Source organism: Trachemys scripta, chromosome 7 (genome assembly GCF_013100865.1).
Source record: "Trachemys scripta elegans isolate TJP31775 chromosome 7, CAS_Tse_1.0, whole genome shotgun sequence".
Taxonomy (NCBI): domain Eukaryota; kingdom Metazoa; phylum Chordata; order Testudines; family Emydidae; genus Trachemys; species Trachemys scripta.
In genome coordinates this window covers 17,375,602-17,397,162 of record NC_048304.1, presented here as the reverse complement: position 1 = coordinate 17,397,162, position 21,561 = coordinate 17,375,602, and the positions used below count along the sequence as shown (strand labels likewise).

General features: G+C 44.4%; 1 protein-coding gene across 2 annotated transcripts in view; it reads right to left on the bottom strand.

Annotated features, from left to right (window-relative positions):
- The window catches only part of LMCD1 (LIM and cysteine rich domains 1), a 67,344-nt gene that overhangs the window by 32,840 nt on the left and 12,943 nt on the right, over window positions 1-21,561 (bottom strand). The gene's annotated exons all lie outside the window — the stretch shown is intronic.

Below are 21,561 nucleotides of genomic sequence, written 5' to 3'. Positions count from 1 at the left end.
TACCACTTACATTTTCCATTTAGGGGGCTGTTTGAGATGCATCTGAATGTGAGAAGAACGGATCTCAGACTGAGTCTTGCTGAGAGGTTATCAATGAGTTAAGTTTCACCAAACTTATCACACAACTTGCATACCATGTACAAACCAACTCAAGACTGAGTGAATGACTGAGCTTATTATGTTTTTACCTAAATATTAAAGGGTAATTTGAAGTACCTAGGAGGGGAACACATTTAATAATGGACTCTTCAATCTAGCAGAGCAAAGATATAATCTGATCTAATGGTGGAGTTGAGCTTGACAAATTCAGACTAGAAATAAGGCATAGTTTTTTAAAAAACAGTAATTAACCATTGGAACAATTTACCAAGTGTTGTGGAGGAGTCTCCATCACTGACAGTTTTAAAATGGAGATTGGATGATTTTGTAAGATCAGTTCTAGGAATAATTTGGGGAAAGTTCTATGGCCTGTGCTACTCAGTAGGTCAGACTACAGGATCATAGTGCTCCTATCTGGCTTTTGAGTCTATGAATCTGAGTTTCATGGGACGCAAACAGCTGAATTAAGATAATCTTTGGCCTTAACCATGGGAAATAAACTTCCAGGAAAAAGTGTCTGGGTGAGAAGAATTATTTAGATATAGGGACAATTATTCAAATAGGGGGGGGAAATGTGAGGCCAGAGACACTACAGCAATTTAGTTATATACACACATACATATACATATGAATCTTAATGATCACTGGATGAAAACTAATACCCCTTTTAACACAAAGACTGGATTTTAAGAAAAATCCAACCCCTCATTTGGGCCCTCTCCCTGCATTTGCTTCTCCCATGTTGAGGCTTCACCATTCTGGTTGTTCAAAAGAAATTGCAAAGAAGTAACCACACACTCTTCACCTTGCTCCCTCTACAAGTCTAGAGAGAGGGATTTTAATTTATTGAAGTTACCAAATGAAAGGCAAGTTTTGGTATTTGTTATACATTCATATTTAGACAGAGCACCTTCTCTTCAAGCAATAGAAATGAATGGGAGCAGAGGGTCATCAGCACCCTGCAGGACTATTCTCATTTCAAGTAGTTCTAAGAGCTTGTCTCTGGGAAGCTATTCCTGATCATCTCGATGTGTAGACACACTTATTCTAGAACCAAACTATTCCAGAATATAGCACTCTAATCCAAAAGTGGACCAAAATAGTGGATTCCAAATTAATTCAGAATAAAGCATTTTTATTCTGGAATAATGGAGTGTCCACACATGGAGATAATCAGGAATATGGAAACAAGTCCTCAGCATCCATTCACTTCTGTTGCTGGATAATAGAGAAAAGCAGTGAAAGATTGAGACACACGGTGATGATTTACTACTACTGGTCATTTTATTGATATACAGCATACTCCTGTTTATCCAAAACCCTGTTATCCCAACCTCTGCATTATCCAAATCCCTTCTTCATCCCCCATGGGTATGTATACAGTGCAATTAAAAACCCTTGGCTGGCCTGTGACAGATGACTGACTTGCAGCCCTTGGGCTAAGGGGTTGTTTAATTGCAGTGTAGATACTGAGGCTCAGGCTGGACCCTGTGAGGTGAGAGGATCCCGGAGTTCGGGCTGCAGCCTGAGCCTGAATAGCTACACTGCAATTAAAACAGCCCAGCTGCCCGAGTTAGCTGGCAAAGATAGAGTTACCATATTTAACAAGTTAAAAAAAAAAAAAAAAAAAAAAAAAAGAAGACAGGACCCTCCACGGGGCCCTGGCCCCGCCCATTTCCCACCCCCAGCCCCGCCCCCTCCTCCCTCCCAGTCCCAGCCACGCGAAAATGGCTGCCCGAGCGCTACTGGCTTCACAGTTTGCCGGGCAGCCCCCAGACCTCGGGCCCCCGCGCGCCCGGCTGGGCACTTCACCTCCTGGGCTCCGGCGGCATGGGGGCTGCCCGAAGCCTGTAGTGCTCGGCTCTGTTTAAGAGCCGAGTTGCCTGAGCGCTACTGGCTTCAGGCAGCCCCCATGCCTCCGGACCCTGCGCCGCTGGAGCCCGGGAGGGGAAGTGCCCGGCCGGTGGCTGGGGAGGAGCAGAGCAGCTGCGGGAGGGGAAGTGCCCGGACGGCATTTTCCTGGACATGTTTGGCTTTTTGGCAATTCCCCCCGGACGGGGGTTTGATTACCAAAAAGCCGGACATGTCCGGGAAAAACCGGATGTATGGTAACCCTAGGCAAAGACCAGCTGCAGGCGTCTAATTGCAGTGTAGACATACCTTGTGTCTCATGCTGGCGGGGCCAGAAGAGATTTGGATGTTTGGATAACAGACTAGGGACCCCCAGACAGGAGGTTAACTAGGGAGGTCACCTCACTGCTGATTGAGGGCAGGAGCCAATTATCTGAACAAAATCCATGCTCCCCCATGCTATTCAGATTACACAGTATACTCCGGACTGACTTCCTTGTTCCCTGTTCAGAGACTTAAGTTTCCACATCTCATGTTTTGCTTTGCAGATGGTTTCCATGGTGAAGGGGAAACATGGGGGGGGGAATAGATAAATGCCCAAGGGAGGAAAAGGAGAGGGGAGAGAAAAAAAAATAGTGTTGTGATCATGCTCCACTTTAGGCTGTTCATTCAAGAATGACGACAGACTAAGTTTAGATAGGGGAGTCCATGGCTGTTCAGGGAAGGCAGTGACAAAAATGCTAGTCTCAAAATGGGAAGAAGGGGCAAGTATGAGCTCATTTGTTGAGCAAAAGCAGCCAATAATGTTTAAAAATATATATGTGTGTGTGTCTGCACTTCAGATTTATCAAATCGGACTTTCTGAATTTAAAGAATGAAATGTCTGACAGGAGCCAAGAATGAAGTAATGTCAAAAAGGAAAGAACTATGGAGAAATGATACTGTGGAATTCTGAATAGGGTTACAAACCTTCCCAGACTCCCATCTCAGATAGACAGTTCCTCGGCCACAAAATCAGTTTTGCCAACTGTTAATTTTTTAAATCCTGAATGGATCCCTTCTCCCCACCAAAAACAAACAAACCAAACAAAACACACAGTAAGGGACAGTCCCCATGCAGAAGTGCTTAGCCTCACTACCATGCTTTGTACTAGAATAAGTGACATGGGAACTGGTTTAAACTAATTTCATACAAGGTCCAAACTTCCTTTAGATAGTAGCAGTATTTAAACCCTGCTGAACTGGACAGGATTGAGACTAGTGACCTACAAGTAAAAGCATTGAAGCCTCATTGCATCCAGTCTCTTGTAAATGGTAGTGTTGCCTGGCTTGCTGGAAAGATATACACTAAATCAAGTTCTGACCTTTCTGGAGTTTACACAGACAAAACATCTCACACATCGCTCTCAGTCTTAAACTGATTGTCTGTTCTTATAGGGACAGCTCCCATTAGTAGTTCAACATCCATATTCCCTTCTAAATAATCAATCATTACAACTACGCTAGGATCCATTTTTATACAAACACAAGAACATTAAGGCTGCAAAAATAAAGCACTCTCCCCCAGACAGGTGAGAGGTTCCCTGCTCTCAGTTCCATTGCCCAGGCCAGAACTGCAGCCCAGAGCTGCAGGGGAAGTCCTGCTCAGGCCCAGGCTAGAGCGTGCCCATTGTGCACAGCATCTTCAGGGAAGATGGCTTAAAAAAAAAAAAAAAAAAAAAAAAAAAAATCTAGCTAGCAAGTCTGCACAGAGCCATGTGCCCTTGCCAAGTGACTCAGCTAGTGTCAGTTTCCTCTTCTGTTCAATGAAGTCAGCATTTGCAGAGTGCTTCGAGAGCAAATGCAAGGAATTAAGTGAATTAGTCACACACAAACATAGCTTGATGACACTTGGTCCCAGTAAATGCTTTCATACCTCCTTTATAAATCATCTTTGGCCCTTGTACGAGTCTGAGCTGCAAAATTCAGATTAGGTCTAGATCTAACATGCTGAAGTTCAGAGGTTTAAAGCAACCGTTTCCGCCTAGCCTCTACTTTAAGACTCAACGTGTTTATAAATACTTTTTACCTGACTTGCCCCACCAGATAGTAGTTTACTGTCTTGTTAATGAGCCTTCAGGATGCAAACCAGACAAAATAGCTGACAGGGCAGTAGAATAGCACAAACTGGCTACAAGCAAAGAACACAGCTGAGATTAGACTGTAAATCTATGCATCATAACTCATGATGCACCACAGCTAGGAAAAAAAACGCTACAAGTCCTTGAAGAACTAGATCCTCAGTCCTGAGGATTCACAAGACATGCCTTGAAATGGTCATTGGCCCCCACTTCTCCACATTCTTCAAAAGTCACCACCGGCTAGGGTGGCCAGGCGTCCAGGTAAAAAACTGATCTAAAAGGGATCCTGGCAGCTCTGGTCAGCACCACTGACTGGGCCATTAAAAGTCTGGTGGGCAGTGCTGCAACGCTAAGGCAGGCTAGTCCCTACCTGTCCTGGCTCTGCGCTGCGCCCTGGAAGTGGCCAGCAGATCCAGCTCCTAGGTGGGAGCAGGGGCGGCTCCAGGCACCAAGCATGTGCCTGAGGCAGCAAGCCGCAGGGGGCAGCCTGCCAGTCGCTGTGAGGGCAGCAGTTTGGCGGAATGCCTGTGGGAGGTCTGCCAGTCCTGTGGCTTCGGCAGCAATTCGGCGGCCGCTAGCCGCTGGACCGGTGAACCTCCCGCAGGCATGCTGCCGAATCTGCGTTACCAGCGGACCTCCCGCAGGCCGAAAACCACCTGCCTGCCGTGCTTGGGGCGGCAAAAAAACAGAGCCGCCCCTGGGTGGGAGGGGTGGGAGCCCATGGGGCTCCAAGTGCTGCCCCTGCCCTGTGCACCAGCTCCACACGCCCACTGGCTGCAGTTCTCAGCCAATAGAGAGCTGTGGGGGCAGTGCCTGAGGGCAAGAGTAACATGCAGAGCTGCCTGCTGCACCTCCGCCTCGGAGTCAGACCTGCTGTTGGCTACTTCTGGGATGCAGCGCGGAGTCAGGACAGGCAGGAATCCTGCCTTGGCCCCCATGCTGTGCTGCTGACCAGGAGCTGCTGGAGGTAAGCCTAGGCCCCAACCCCCTGAATTCCTCATCCCCTGCCCCACCCTAGAGCCTGCACCCCCCAAGCCCAGAGCCTGTACTCCTCTTGCACCCCAGCTCTGTGTTTCAATGTGCAACCCCCTCCCACATTCTGAATCTCTTGGCCTCATCCCCCAGCCTGGAGCACCCACCTGCACCCCAAATCCCTCATCCCCAGCCCCACCCCAAATCTACAGCCAGACCCCTTACCCCCTCCTGCACCCCAACCTCCTGCCCCAGCCCAGTGAAAGTGAGTTGGGGGGGAGGGAAGAAGAGAAAAGAGCAAGCCACTGAGGGAGAGGGAATGTAGTGAGGGGAGTAGGGGGTGTGGCCTTGGGAAAGGGACGGGGCTAGGGTGTTCAGTTGTGTGATTAGAACGTTGGCAACCCTACCCCCAGCCCATAATCTTTTTGGGACCCCAAGTATTGTGGGTCAGGCAGGAAGCCAATGAGGACATTATCTGTTTTGGAACAGTGCATTAAATAGGGACTAGGGAGTTTAATCAAGACATGTACAGTTTGCAACTACAGAGATTCGAAAGTTTGATAGAATTTAAGTCTAAACAAAAAAGTCTATGCTTCTGTTTATTTAAAAGGCAAACAAAGGATTAAATAAAACCCATTTAGAAGAGTTATGACACTCAGACCTATGGGGGGGGGGGGGGGGGAAAGGTGGGGGAGCTTTGAAGCCAGATGTTTTTTGGGGGGGTCCAAATATCAGCCAGTTAAAAGGTCTAAAAGTACCCTGTCAAGGCATTAACAGAGTCAGGAACATCCAGCGGCAGCTGAAAGAAGTAGTGAGATACATTTGATATTTCACTTAACCTTGTTCTGTTTAAAAGTGTTTATGGGACAGCAGACTTGTCCAAATAAAATACTGCTTTATGGTCCTGATCTAAAGCTCACCTGAAGTTAGCCTCTGACTTCAGTGGGATTTGGATCTGGTATTAAATGCTTTATAGAATGTGGATTTAGCAAGTGATTTTAAAAAGTGTAAATGCAGCTACCACCAGTCTGTTGACTTTATGAACTCTGCCAGCTCCATATTATTCCTTTGTTAAAACTCCTAGCAGTTTGCAATCCTTTTTCTGCGCCATTATGTACTGGAACATATTTGATTGACCAATTCATATGTAAAAGATGGAGACCCTTACACCTGCTCTAGCCCCTTTTACTCTAGAAGGGCATAAAGGCATAGGGGTGTGTGCCAGGTTAGGGCCACCGTGCTCTAGAGACTCCAGACTGGCTGCCCTCTGGGCCACAGCACTGTTAGCTGGAACACAGACAGCCCTGGGGGCCTACATGGTACTATGTTGCACTCAAGGGTTAAACACTCAGCAGCACCTGTTAGTGTGCACTTCTCTGCTGCAACAGGTGAGGCTGCAGAGTGGACCCTACTATGTCAATCAGTCCCTCATATACAGAAGATAAATAAGTGCTTTGCACATTTTTTTCCAGCACATGAGGATAGCTGAGATGAAATAGGTTTCACCTTCTCATTTGCTTCCTAGGCAACACAGCCGCTTTGCCAACACCAGCCTCATTTGCAGTGGAACCTTTTTGAACTCCCCTATTGTGTATCACGGTTACACACCTACTCAGCTCAAGCAAATATAATAAAAACCAGACCAGATTTAGTATATTGGAGATTCAATTAACTCTTATCTCGAGCTGTCAATATAAACGAGTGGTGTACTTCTTGGATTATGCAGTTCAGCCTTTCCACATGACAATTTGCTTTGATTTAAAGCTGTAAAACAGATGGTCGTTTTCCTTAAGGAAAACAATGTGTCTTTATTCTTAGGCAAATGTAGACTCAGGTTATCAGTCAAACAGCAGAAAATACCTCCCATGGCTCCTTGCCCCCACTTGTTTAATTGCCATAGCTAATAGCTAATTCCATGTCTCAGAGATAAGAGCATCATATATCTAACTTCCCTAGGGTACTTTTGTTTCATAACTTTCAACAGTAGGACAGCACTGCTCCTCATGGTACTAGGAGTATGAACCAGCTCAAATCCAGCCTTGTGCTAATCTAGACCTAAAGCAGAACAGGGAAGAAAAGAGAAAAAACACAGTGTCAGGATAATGTGCAGGGATGGGCTTAACACTTAAGAGGCTCTTCTAGCTAAGACACGGCTCCTTTAGACACACTTTACACCTTACAGTATCTGACAGTTTGTCTCTCCTCTGGTACCAGGGCTGGCTCCAGGGTTTTGGCCGCCCCAAGCAGCCAAACAACAAACAGCTGCGATCACAATAGTGATCGCAATCTGCGGCAGCAATTCAGCAGGAGGTCCTTTGCTCCCAGCAGCAGGGAGGGACTGTCAGCCAAATTGCCGCTGAACAGCTGGACGTGCTGCCCCTCTCCGAAGTGGCCGCCCCAAGCACCTGCTTGATAAGCTGGTACCTGGAACCGGCCCTGTCTGGTACCATAACCCTAGGTGGAGATTGGGCCAACCCATGAGGTACAGAGATTTCTCTGCACTGCAGGGTCCCCAGAAGTACAGAGACCGTAAGTAGCCACTTATGTTTGGTTTCTCTGTTGCCTTCCAGACACAATCCTGTGCAGTTGCACTATCCCATTCAGAGTATCAGGAGGCATCGTGCCTTGGGGAAGCAGAACACACTCCAAAGCTTCCAGATACTTAGGGGCAGAGTGCATGCCTGATGCACTAGTTCAGGGTTGTGCTGCATTTTCCCCTGCACAGCCAGTCATCTCTGCTGGCCAGTGGCTCCACCTCCTCCCCTACCCACTTTAGATGGCTAGTGATGCAGTGGGCCCTCTATATTCAGAAGATTGCATGTGTGCTCTTCTCTTTCATGAGAATGGAGGGAGGTTTCAGTCACTCTTCATTTGCATCCCTGTGAAGGGGCTGGTCACATTATGAGACTTTGTCTGTATTAGATGTTGCATAGTCAGCAGTACTTCCTGCCCAGAAACGGAGCTTCTTAGTTCCCCCACTTTATGCATCTTTAAGTGTTTGGATTACAAACCACCTCCCCTGCCCCCAAACAAGACTGGCAAAGACTAACAGAAAGATAATGTAAAACAAATGCTCATGAACTGTCTGATTTTCTGACTCAACCTGTGTACAAGCATACTTACAAATAGCAGCAGTGCAAGATGAGGTATCATTTAACAGATCAGAAGTGAAGAGTGTTTGCAGAAATTCATAACCCCTTTAAAAATAAGTGATCAGTGTGTCCACAAACTGCATGGAAGGAAAAACAAGCTACTTAGATACAAGAGTACTTGTGGCACCTTAGAGACTAACAAATTTATTAGAGCATAAGCTTTTGTGGACTACAGCCCACTTCTTTGGATGCATACAGAGTGGAATAAATATTGAGGAGATATATATACACACACACACATACAGAGAGCATACATACAACAGAGCAACTCCCACCTGTTTATGCTCTCTGTACGTGTGTGTGTGTGTATATATATCTATCTCTATCTATCCATCTATCCTCAATATTTATTCCACTCTGTATGCATCTGAAGAAGTGGGCTGTAGTCCACGAAAGCTTATGCTCTAATAAATTTGTTAGTCTCTAAGGTGCCACAAGTACTCTTGTTCTTTTTGTGGATACAGACTAACATGGCTGCTACTCTGATACTTAGATACAGTGTATTTTAGGGGTTTTATTTTAGCTTCTTCTCTCGACTGCGTGGTTAATTTTTTTGGTATTTAAAAGGGCATCAAGTGCAAAGGAAATTCTTAGATTCATACAGAGTGGGTGGTAGACTAGACTCAGTATTTTTCCAGCCAAGGAAACACTTTAGAGAAATAGCAATGATGGACCAGATTCTTAACTGGCTGAAATCAGAATACCTCCAATGAAGTCATTATACCAGCAGAGAATCTGGACCATTCCATTTAGAGGCAAGTTTGTTAGACTATCCCCAAAAGACAGAACTTTGCCTTGTTCTTCTATAGTGCTAAGATGTAGAGGGGAAACTAGTGACCACGATTGCTTTTAGTGTTTGTTTTTGACATTGTACTTGATGAAGTGTAGTATCTAGGTGAGACAGTAAATTCCCAGGAGTAAATTTGGCAAGAGACTAATCCTTTAAGTTTTCTATGTCCACTCACAACAGGGATGACAATGGTTCAAGCTGCCTTTCTATTGCTCCAGGGGTGAATTCCTTAGTCAGGGCCCAATTCTTTAAGTATACTGAACTCTAACTACTTGCAGAGTAAGGCATTAATCTGAGCATGACTGGCAGAATCCTTAAACAAAAGTTCACATTGATGTTAGTCTCATTTTTCACTATTAGTGTCACTTACACTTAATGTGCGAGGAGGGGTGTGAAAGCTATTTTCTCACATCATTGCATGTGCTCACATTCTCCCTCGAAGCTCTTCTAAATAAGACCCTAAAGCCACACACAATAATCAGTGTTTTTTGATCTCAGACTGTTTAGCACACTGAGGAAGGAGACAGATCATGGGAAACACTTACCTAAACTTGGGACAAGTGTACTTATAGTAAGGGGAGGTGAAGACTGGGTATGGCTCACGAACAGGCTGAACTCTGAGACCTCTCAGTGCCGAACAGATGTACTGACGATAGCCAGCACAGAGCCCTCAGAGAGCAATTCCTCCACCCTTACTGAGGTTAATGTCCAAGTAAACACCCAAGTACTTTCCAGTATTATACAAATTGGCTCAAAATGGATTCAAAGCCTGTTAGTAGTCATGATCTTGTGGTCTGAACAAATCTAATCTAAAGCTCCAGTGATAAAGGGCTTGAAAGTACTGCCAGAAACAGCACTAGTTGTTTTGTCTGCTAAGATCCGCAAGGCAAGTTTATCATGCAGACAGCAACTCTTCAGGTTGATGTATTGCACAATAAGGAGGGGTTACCTTGATGTGTTGTTGTTCGACAGCTCCTGTTATAGGCACAAGAAATATTGGCATGGCCCCAGCACTCAGGTAGTCTAGTACACTACATAGGCAACTGCATAAACCAGCCTATTGAGTACATGCTGTACCATTATCTTAACACATTTAAAGTTAAGGGCTAGACAGTGCATTAATGCAACATCTGAGCAATGGGGCATACCACAACTCTACAGCACTAGAGGCATTGTGCCTCAGACATACCCCTTTGAGAATAGATTTCTTCAGTCTTCACTCTTGCATGGAGAGCCTCCCCCTACCCTTTGCTCACAGCTGGCTCCACCAGCAAAGGAAGCAGGTGCTTGCAGTGACCAATGGAAAGGGGCAGCACGTCCGGGTCTTTGGTAGTGGGTTCCTCAGTCTCTCTGGGAGCGAAGGACCCGCTGCTGAAGAATGAAGTTTGGGGCAGCAAGAAACCTGGAGCCGGCCCTGCCTTTGCATCCAGTCACCGCCACTGACCAGTATGGAGCTATGGCTCCATATGCTTCATTTACTCTTAGAGGCAAGGGGGTGGCATCACTTGCCTAGCCACTGTTTTCCCCCTGCACTAGGCATGTGATCCAGTTAGGTGTGATGCTGCCTCACAAAAGGGGGCGGGGCATTGCCTTGTTGGGAAAATAAGGTTATCAGGTCATAAGCAGCACATTGTTTAGGGGGCTTGGTCTTGTTCCTGTTGAAGTTACCACACAGACTCCCATTTACTTCACTGGGAGCCCCTGGTGAGGTACTGATCTACCCCTGGTGAGGTACTGAGGTAAAGCATAATCCCGCAGGATGCTGGGTACCCGTGACTCCTATTGAGTTCAGTGGGAGTTGAGTGCATGCTGCATTTCTCAGGGCCATGCCCATGATCATTCTGATTCCTTTTGGCATGCCAGACTAGTGTCCAACATTTGCTGTACAAAGAAAGATTGTTAATACTGCTCAGTCCTTTATCTGCTCCCTTTCCCACAGTGAAGACATGCACACCAATAAGAGGTTTATGACTTATGCAGTAGTTGTTCAGCAAGGCCAAAGTTTGAAAACTTTAGGTGCCTAATTAGGCACCTAAATTCATAGTCCGGCACCAAAACCAAGGTGCTGATCACTCTCAACCTCCCACTGGAATCACCTTTTCAGCAATGGAGTTAGTCCAGTGGCCTCTTGTCAGTAGCTGGATTAATTTTTTTGAAGTGCCTTTCCTGGATTTATCAGTAGTGTGAAAAATAGGCACCAATAGCTAATGAGATCAAGAATTCATTGCTTGTGTTAAACAGACCCAATAGGCAATGCCTGTATATTAGGTAAGGATTAATAAGTGTATAGTACTGTCATGGAAAACATGATTGACTGAAATCACACTAAACAGTCCAGCACTAGACTAGATTAGTGGTTCAATTGTCTAGACAGACCTGGAAAGGCAAACTTTATTCCTGGTCAGCTACCCTGATAAGCTAATAAAAACAAGGAAAGCACTTGAACTTATGGATAAACAAGGTAAATAAGCAGATCTGGAGTATTTATATAAGCAAATATTCATAGAAATTATAAGTTTCATTTTACAACATCTCTTATCACAGCTGGACAGCATGAATTAAAGTGTGGACTGAACATTTGATTTTTAAGCAAGACAAGTTTATGTTCAGTCTAAAGTTTGTTTTCCTACATGTACTAGTGTCCTAGTGGCACAATACAATCTGTGGCAATTATTTTAGACATGGAGTTCAAAGTATTTGCCTCTTGTAATACACCAGAGAAGTAGCATCAATAGGAGAGAAAAAAATACTACATTCTAAGTTGTGATTGTATGAGAAACAAGCCCAAAGAGAAGGCCAATAAATCTCATTGAGTCAATAGGTTGTACTCCTGTATGCTTTAGTGTATAATTAACACTAGCCTAGAGAGAATACAATATTACAGTTCATTCTTGAAACCCATTATACTTACCTTTGGAATTCTAATTTATCTGCCTATTGCAATGGCAAAGCCACAGTGTAGCAATATTTTGCTTCCTTTAATCACCTTCCAGAACTTTACAAACATTAAGGGTCAAGCAGAGTAAGTTATAGCATGGCCAGTGTTAGCTAGGACAGCTCTGTATTTCCCCTGATGGGAGGTCAGAAGTATTAGGCCTCAGGAAGTACAGAGTGGGACTGTGCAGACTGCATCATAGTTTAGGATGAGGCAGACTATTCCCCTCTCTCGCTATGATCAGCCAGCTCCATGGGCTGATGCAGGAAATGTGAGGCAGGGTCCTACAGATCCATCTCCCTCCATCCCTGTTGGAGAATTTGCAAACCAGACTGCATGAAGAAAGAAGGGCAGGGCATAGGACTCTTCCAGTTGTATCTCTCAGTCCTCAGAGGCCCCAATAAGAATTGGAGCCCCATTGTCCCACTCCCAGCACAACCTCCCACCTCAAAACATAAATGGGGGTGGAGGGGGGGGAGAGAAGGGTAACAGCAGCAGGGATAGAGGTTGCATGTATTATTTGTATTACTGTAGCACCTAGGATCCCCACTCATGGGCCAGGATTTCACTGTGGTGGATATGCTTGGCCAATACAATTTGGAGGCCTTATGGTTTAAGAGTAATGAGAGAGAGATTAGTGACTATTTGGTGCAGGTAGAGAGAAGGAAGGGAAGGCCCCTTACACATCCCACACCTCTTCTGACATGCAGAAGGGTCAATCTGGACTCAAGTTAGTTTTTGACATCCTTTGAAGATGAGGAAATATTTTCGTCAGGGAGGGGAATTGAGACATGTTAAGCAGTTTGGCCAAGGCTGTGGCAGAAGCAGGAAACGAAGCCAAGTCTGACTTCCAATAATTTTACTTCAGCAGGGATCAGTCCTGGAAGAGCTAAGGTAGTGCAGATCAGGACTGAGCTGCCTTGGCCAAGGTGAGTGGCAAAGCTTGAACAGTACTTGCTTAGAGTAGATTTAGCTCTTTCTGGCCATTTCTCCCTCACGTTCCTGGGTGCTAAATTGATCCACAGAATTATTAGAGGGGCAATGACTAGCCATTCCACTTTAGTACCAAGCTATACAAATATCTTCAGAAATAGGTGGCATTCATGTGACAAATTACAGCATCAGGCTCATTCTGAAATAAGGTATGGCAAGGTTTTGTGGAGGTAGTGGCCAAACAACGTAGAAGCCTGCTTTAGTTGCATTTGTCTACAATAGATCAATTTAATTTGAATAGGACATCACTTTTTAAAAACAGTAAATACACCACATGCATTTAGACTTGCATTCCTTCCACAAAAATCAGTGAGTCAGTTTGAAAGTGTCAGAATCCAGAGTGAATGCAATTATATAAACACCTGATAGAATCTATCAGTCTATATTTTGAAAAAGGCAATTTCTCTTGGTAATAGGTACTACTTTTCTCCTTCCAAATAGTGTTCAATGGCTCCAATCATCTGGAAACTCTTCTGTCCAAATGCAATGGCTTGTGATCTAACACTGTCGTCCCCCCCACCCCAATCCAAGAGGTGTTTGTTTTGTTTTGTTTGTTTTTTAAAGAAAGGACACTTGGAATTATTGTTTTCAAGAGGCACAGAAGAATGAAGGAAAAATGGGTAAAATATTCTCCCTCTAAAGAGGGAAGCAGAAAGTAGACATTTACAGATTTAGTAATAGGACACAGCATTTACATTTAGGTATTCTGTATCCAAGTGACTTCTGAAACAAAACCTTAAAGACAACTTTTTTGCCAGCCTTAGCCCTCCTCTCACATGTACATGTTTTCTAATTTAAAGGAGTGCCTGAAACTTTGATTACAGGCATATAGCAAGTTATGATGACTTGCATCAAACTAGTATAGCGAATGGGTTTATTTTACCAGTAGTACCACTGTTTGCTATTTTAACTGAAGAAACTGCAACTCTGCTATTTTATCCCAGACCTAGCCTTATTCAGATATTAAAGTCATCTATGTGAGACATTGTAAACTTAGTTCTCTTCTAGTCTTTATAAAGGTTGTAAGAAAAACAGCTCAGACCTAGATTTGAGGCAGATTTTAGTGTTGGTGTAAGCAAGCATAACCCAATTCTACTTGGGCCTGTTTATAAGAGGGCTGAATTTGGCCCCAGGTTTCTGAGGAAAGTTGATTAAAAGCAGACCAGCTCTATTGAAAACAGAACTTGGAAACCTCCTTTAAAAGGAAACACCCTTATTTATGCCCTAGCCTTCCAAATGGGTAGAGCACTTTCCACTGATAAAAACCAAGCACAAAGCTTTACCTGAAAGCCTGTGCAGAAGGATATATTTGATTTGCATTCCAGTAGTTGCCTAGACTAGAGACTTCAATCAAAATTGGGGCCAAGATTACTAGGCATTGTAAAGACCATTCCTATTCTGGAGATCTTAAATGCTAGACAAAAGGGTGGGAGAGGGAAAAGGCAGAGGTGAAGCTACAAGATGCTCAAAACACCATAATTGAGAGAGAAGGCTACACTGGTTAAACAAAAAGCAAAGCCTGACTTAGAAAGGAAGTGAAAATTGTCACACACACAGGGACGTTGATAGTAATTAAAAGCTAAGCATTGGAGAAAGTTGATAAGTGAAGCAAGAGAACAAGGAGAAAGGGTCCTTAATTCTGCTGGCCATAGATAAAAGAAAAACTCCCCCTTAAGTATATCAAGAATAAAAGGACCCATTCCCATTTAGGTACTTATGGTTAACAGGAGTTGTATGCTGGAGGACTTTTCAGTCTAAAGAAGGTATAAGAAGTCGGAAGCTGATGCTAAACAAATTCAGACTAGACAAAGCACACATTTTTAAACATAATTAGCAAATGAACAGCTTACCCACGAATTCAAGGGATTTTCTATCACTGGAAGTTTAGAAATCAAGATTGGATTTTAAAAAAAAAAGCTCTAGTTCAAGCACAGCTATTCAACTTGAAGTAGGAATTATTTCAGGGAAATCCTGTGGCTTGTGTTATGCAAGGTCAGACTATCACAATGGTACCTCTGGCCTAAAAACCTATGACTTCAGGTAGGGTTACCATACGTCCGGATTTTCCCGGACATGTCCGGCTTTTGGGGGTTCAAATCCCCGTCTGGGGGGAAATCCCCAAAAGCCGGGCATGTCCGGGAAAATCAGGAGGGCTCGGTGGTGCTCGGCCGGGGCCGGTGCGGGGCCGGGAGCATGGTGCCGGGCCGGGAACCAGTGGGGCAGTGCCGGGCCAGGGTCACAGTGCCGGGCCGGGCGCGGGTCCAGGGAGCCGGTCAGCCGGGGAGCCGAGCCCGCGGGGGAGCCGGGGAGCCGAGCCCGGGAGCCGAGCCCGCCGGGCGGGGAGGCGGGGAGCCGAGCCCGCGGGGCGGGGAGGCGGGGGGGTCCGCCGGGGGCCGGCAGTGCTGGGCGGGCCGGGGGTGGTCGGCCGGGGCCGGCACCCCAGGGCCCGAGCCGACCCAGGCTGGAAACGCCGGGGGGCCAGCCTGGACCGCGCCTCCTCCCTCCACACCGCCCCTTACCTGCTACAGGCTTCCCGCGAATCAAATATTCGCGGGAAGCAGGGGAGGGGGCGGAGACTTTGGGGAGGAGGCGGGGTTGGGGCGGGGGTGTGGAGTGTCCTCCATTTGGAGGCACAAAATATGGTAACCCTAACTTCAGGCAAGTTCACACAGCAGATCAGCAACAGTGCTGAAAACAGAACTCAGCTCTCCTAGCTGCACATCCTGTGTCTTATCTGCCAGGCCACACACATAGCCCATTGAAAGTTAAAGTTATTTAGGCACTTTTGAAAAATGCCATCTTGTATGTATAAATGTACCATGCAGAATAATGCTATAAAGAATCAATGGAACATCCGCTCTTAAGTCACTATGGTGCTTTTGAAAGGGTTACCTATATTTACCCAGAAGAATTAGCTCCTCAGATGCTTATCCTAACTGTTCATCCCCACTTACCTAGATGAGGCCTCTGCATTCTCAAGGAGTGTATCGTATTTTTAATCTCTAAACAGAAATGTTGTGCAAACACACCATGCACAATAGTGAAGCACCCACATAACCACCTCAAGGTATTTTTCAAACAGGCTTTTTTCCCCCCTCCCCCCAATTAAAGACAGCCAGAGACTGTATAATTGAAGTTGACTTCCAGAGAGCGGATTTGAATTCACTGCAAGTGAGGTTTGAGCCTATCCATTTAGTATTAAAATTTTCCAAAGTCAAATTTTAGCTTGCCTTATGGGAAGATAGTTGACAAAGAGGAATCTGTTCCAAACCAATGATCTAAAGATTGCTTACTTCTAATTCTTTGGTATAGTTTAAGTCATCCTGCATTCAAGAATGTTTTGGGCACTTACCAGCCCAGCCAGAAAGCTGGGATTAAATGCCATTAAGGCAGAGCATGAATGTTACAGGTGGGGCTGCTCCAGCCTACACAGAATTTCAGACGTTAACAATTCCAACTTTGAAAGAAAGAAAACACTAAGAATCCATGCATACAATGTTTAGATGGTTTGGGACATTCCATGCAGCACAATTGTTTGAGTTTAATTACTTATTGCAATTGCTTAACTGGGTTGTGTTCCTTAGATAAAATGTTTATTTGCCTACATTAGAGAACTAGGACTGGTAGGAAAAGGATGCCTAACTCAGCAAGTCTTTGTAAGAGGTTTTGTATCATGGCAGGGTGGGAAGTGTTTTAAGTGAGAGAGATCAGGTAGCTGCAATACAATACAGGTAATGTTGCTGCATGATCTGAACAAGGATGAAAACATAAGCTCCAGGAAAGAAATACCACAGGGACAGAGAGGGAAACAAAGCCAAGACAAGCTGAGGGGGGGAGGGGGAGAGAAGGGGAGGGATCCAAGATGCACTGTGTTGGAGGACAGGAGAATTAAATAATCTATGGACAAAGGTTTTCTTCATTGCATTCAGCAGGCCCAGCAGTATGTATTTTCTGTGTTTCCTTTGGTTTGTTATATTTATTCTGTATTGACCTTCGTAATCCATCTAGATTTGGAAACACAACTGGACACTGCATTGACATCTCCAGGGAAACTTAAAAAAGTGAATAACATCCCTCTTAGTTTATTTGAAGCTGTAAACAGTTATTTGTTTATTTGTAAACAGTGAAAGAGGCAAATCCTAGAGAGAGCTACTGAGTCCTTCAAGCAAGGCCAGAAACTGCAGCACTCTTCTCTGCTAAGGTCCCTGTATGTAGCATCAGCTATTAGAGTGGCTTCCAGAAGAGAAAAAAAAAAAATTAACTTCATTCTCCTAACAGAGCTATCAAGGTATGACAAGTCTGCAGCTCCATTCCTGCCAGAGTCTCAGTGAAAATTTACATCTACCTAAAGAATGAAGGTTCCACAGCTCCTAAAAAAGGGATGGGTGTTTTATTGGCATGGAACTCAGTTCCCCATCTTCAGGATTCTCATCATTCCTCTCCTGTGTTTCATATCCAGTTTTGGTGACGTGATCAACATTTCTGGAATTCCCACACAAGGGTCATCACTCCCACCCACCTTCCTATCTCAAAAATCTTCATGAGACATTCTAGGACAAAGCTCATAAATGTGTTTGCTCTTGTTTATAGTTCAGCTGGTACAGCTATTAGGACTGTGGAGAAAAGGAAACATGCCTGCCTTTCTGCTGATAGTGTTTACGTGCAGCTGTATCAAAAGCAGCTGCAGAAGCCCTGTGCATACAGACTGCACTAGACTGAAAATGACGACTTTACAACTATGTTAAATGTCATCCTTTGCTTTGTTCAAAAGTGAACAAATGTCAAAGTACATCACATTCATGCAGTTATAGTCATAAATGACTGAGGAACTGGCAGGATTAAAGGATTCATTGAGGAAGATTTATGTATACATAAGACCTGCCCTAAATTCAATGAAAGTCAGGATATTGCTGTACCAATGGGTTCTACCTTGGTAGGAGCAACAGAGGAATTGGGTTTCAGCTAGCAGTTCTTACTCTAATTAGAACTTTTGACAGCATATGGATCCTCAGAATACATTATATGGCTTCTTTTGAGTTTAAAGTGAAAAGTAGCCGATGTATCCTTGGTGTTTCTGATGGGAAGGGGTGATCCACTGTGGAGAAGAACTGGCTTAAAAATTTCACCCCAGAACTAGAAACAAATCCAACCCAAATATTTGAGGTTCCAATACACACAATGTTCTTTTCACTTCTTCGTTTCCCCATTCTGGGCAGAAATTCAGATATATTGTGAGAAAAGTCAGTCTCATTGTGGCAAAAAATATTGAGACTAAGTACCAGAACTCAGACTCTCCCCTCCCCCATGGAGACTTCCTGATGCTTACCAGAAGAATCATCTGGATTTGTGGGTGCATGTTCAAAGGTGATCTTTTGTAGTTTCTACATATTGTTCAGCTTGTGTAGAACATTTAATTTATCCCAAAACCATTTTGTGGTAGATAAGTATCATGAACCACACCTTAGAGATATGGAATTCAGTCAGCACCCACTGGCAAGGTCAGATTTTTCAGAAGATCTTATCTCCTAGTTAGGTACCTAAATAAGTAGCCAGAATTTCAGAAGTATGGCCAGTCACAATGGAAGATGCCGGATATGGAGCATTTGAGAATCTAGTCCTTAATTCAGTGCCTAAATGTGAACTGAGTTCTTTTGGAGGGAGTGGGGGGAAATCAGACCCCAATTGTTGGGGCTGTACACTTAAGCACAAAACCTAGTTGTGCATATAAATAGTGCACTACAATTTCCTATTTAAAATGTAGGGAAGTTCTCTTAAAAAAAAAATCTCCTAATTTAAATATCCCATGCCTATCACAAGGTTTTCCAAAGAAAGCATCTTTAGTGATGATGAGATTTACAAAATAATTTTAGAGTTTATAGGCTAATTAATGCCTTAGAACGTGTATGTGCTGGACATTTAGAGAGCAATCATAAACTGCTATGTAAATTAAGATTAAGGGGGACTCCCAAGAGAGGAAGGATTTTGGTTTATTACCCATTAAATCAGCGCTGTACTGAAAGGGGGTATGGGGGGACCTTGCACAGTGGATTAAAAAAAATGCAAACACCAGATGTTCTCAGTTTCAGTGCACTTTATCCTAACAACGGTTCTTAAAATTGCATTTCTTGCTGGTGCTTAAATTAATAATGTACTGCAAGAGCATTGAGGGCCTGAAATGCCATCAAACATACACATGTGCTTATTAGCAATTCAGTATATTGCAGTTGCACTTCACACAAAAAACTGAATTTTGTGGCTAAACTTGCTATTTACATGCATAGCTCTATTTGTATATGGAACTGTGGTAAGTGCATGTACAAGGTGGAGCCCTGACCTTGCCAGGGCTGCCCAGAGGATTCAGGGGGCCTGGGGCAAAGCAATTTCAGGGGCCCCTTCCATAAAAAAAAGTTGCAATACTACAGTAACATGTATTTGGAAATGTAAAAAATAACTAGTGAAATACATTCAAAAATGTGTAATTTGAAAATACACTAAATACATTTAAAAACATTAAATGCTTTAATGGTATGTATACATTTGCAATTACATAATGGGCTGTTGCTGGGTGATGGTTGGTGCCAATGGGCTGTTGCTGCCTGGGGGTGGTACTGCTGTGGCCTGGGGCTGGGTGGGGAGCTGGGCTCTGGGTTTGGGGGGTGCCTGGCTCACAGGGGCTGGGTTCAGGGCTGGGGGTCTGGGCTGTGGGGGGGGGTGGTGGTCAGGGAGGTACCTGGCTCAGAGGGGCTGGGCTTAGAGCTGGGGGGGTACCTGGCCCTGGCCCCTTACCCCCCCCCCTCCCGGAGTCTCAGCGCTGCAGCAGTGTGGTGTCTCCAGCAGGGCCTGAGTTCCTGCCACTTGGCTGCAGCTTGCAGCCCCGCCTCCTTACCAGCTGAGACACAGGGGGATGGGAGATGACGGAGGCAGGGGGAGCCTCTGCTGACACTTGTGGGGGCCCCAGTGGGGCTGGGGCAAATTGCCCCACTTGCCCCTCCATCCCGCCCCCTCCCCCCCCGGCAGTGCCCTGCACCCTGCAGAGACTCAGATTGCATAAAGCTAAGCATGCGAGTGGCCAAAATTAAGTCGATGGGACTGCTCAGGGATACAGAATTAATGATGTGAGTAAAGTGTTTGAAGTATCAGGACCTATGTTTATAACAAGTTGACACATCACCAAATACAGGACAAGGTACATCTTTTGATGAATGCCAGGCATTATATTAAGTTACATGAACACCTATGTTAGAGGAACATCAAGTTTGCAATGTCAAGCAGTCAGAATGTAGATCATGATAGCATTAAGGCTGGTTGAGCTCCTTTGGGGGGGGGGGGGGATGGACGGACACCCCCCGGGCAGATATCCATCATGGAAAATTGCAGCCCAAAAGTTTAGCAAAATTATAAGTAACTGGACAGGGTCTTATGATGGAAAGTGTTGTGCAACCTTGTAGGTGGTAGGTATCTATTATCTGCCTAAAATACATATGCAGAACAAAGGTCCCCATCAGCCCCACACCATAGGCAGCAGGAACCTGGCCTGGAGTATCATAAATTCCTAGTTTGGTTTGGGATTCAGCTCACTTAGGCAGGCAACATAGAAAGATGCTTTTAAAACCTTTTGACAAACTTCTGGACGAAAAGGAGACTTGATCAGAAGCTGGTATCCTCAGACAGAATGCTGAAGGGTTCTAATCACTCTTCTAGATTTGCTCTTCAGAAACCACAATGCTTAAATGGGATTGGTGCATATTGTTTCCCTAGTAAAATAAGATTACCTGACCATCTGACACCATGAATGTTGATAGAAGTGATCCAGGGAGAGGGGGAAGATAATTTCTTTGAAGAAACTGACAAGTGCTTATGATCTATGGACTAGATCCTCAGCTGATGAAGGTTATGTAACTGAATATTAAAACAAAAATGATGTGGTCAAAAACAGTCATGTGTGCTCAAAATATAAAGCCTTATTTTAACTAAATTGTAAATGTACAATCAAACATTTTTCCTCCCAGGGTCTCATTTAGCCCTGTAACAAACAAATCTTGGGTGGTATAAGTTACTGTTATACGGAGAGTAAGGAATTTAATGCAAATTGGCTCTCAATTTGTTTTGATTCACTGTGTGCTCTGGAATTGATGCTTGCCATGTCTTGTATGCAAAAACCTCTTTCTGGTTTTATGGTTCTGCAATTAAGCAAAATGTTTGCTTCTTGCATTCAACAAGCAGAATGGAGAAGCAATGATGTAGGGCTTGGATGATTATAGAGTATGTATTGTACATATGTAGGCTATATTCAAGTCAATGACAAAACTCCCTATTAACTTTAGTGGGTCCAAGCATTTGGTTGTGTGTCTTGATGCTGCTGCAGTTGCATTGAGAAAAATATGCATAAGTTTCAAGATCTATATTACTGGATGGTTGAAGTTCAGAGATAAAGCCAGTTTGGACCAGTTCACAAGATAAAAGCTGTTCATTTGCTCCAGAGTTGCTTACAGTTATGCTGCTGTTTTGTCTTGTTGGCAAGGAAGCTTGTGTTAATGAAGTACAGAAGGAATGATGTAACACAGCGAGGGTCTTACAGAAGTTGAGGCATATGAACATTAAACTACTATGCAAGGTTTTCCCTGATTAAGTAGTAGTACATGCTGGTTT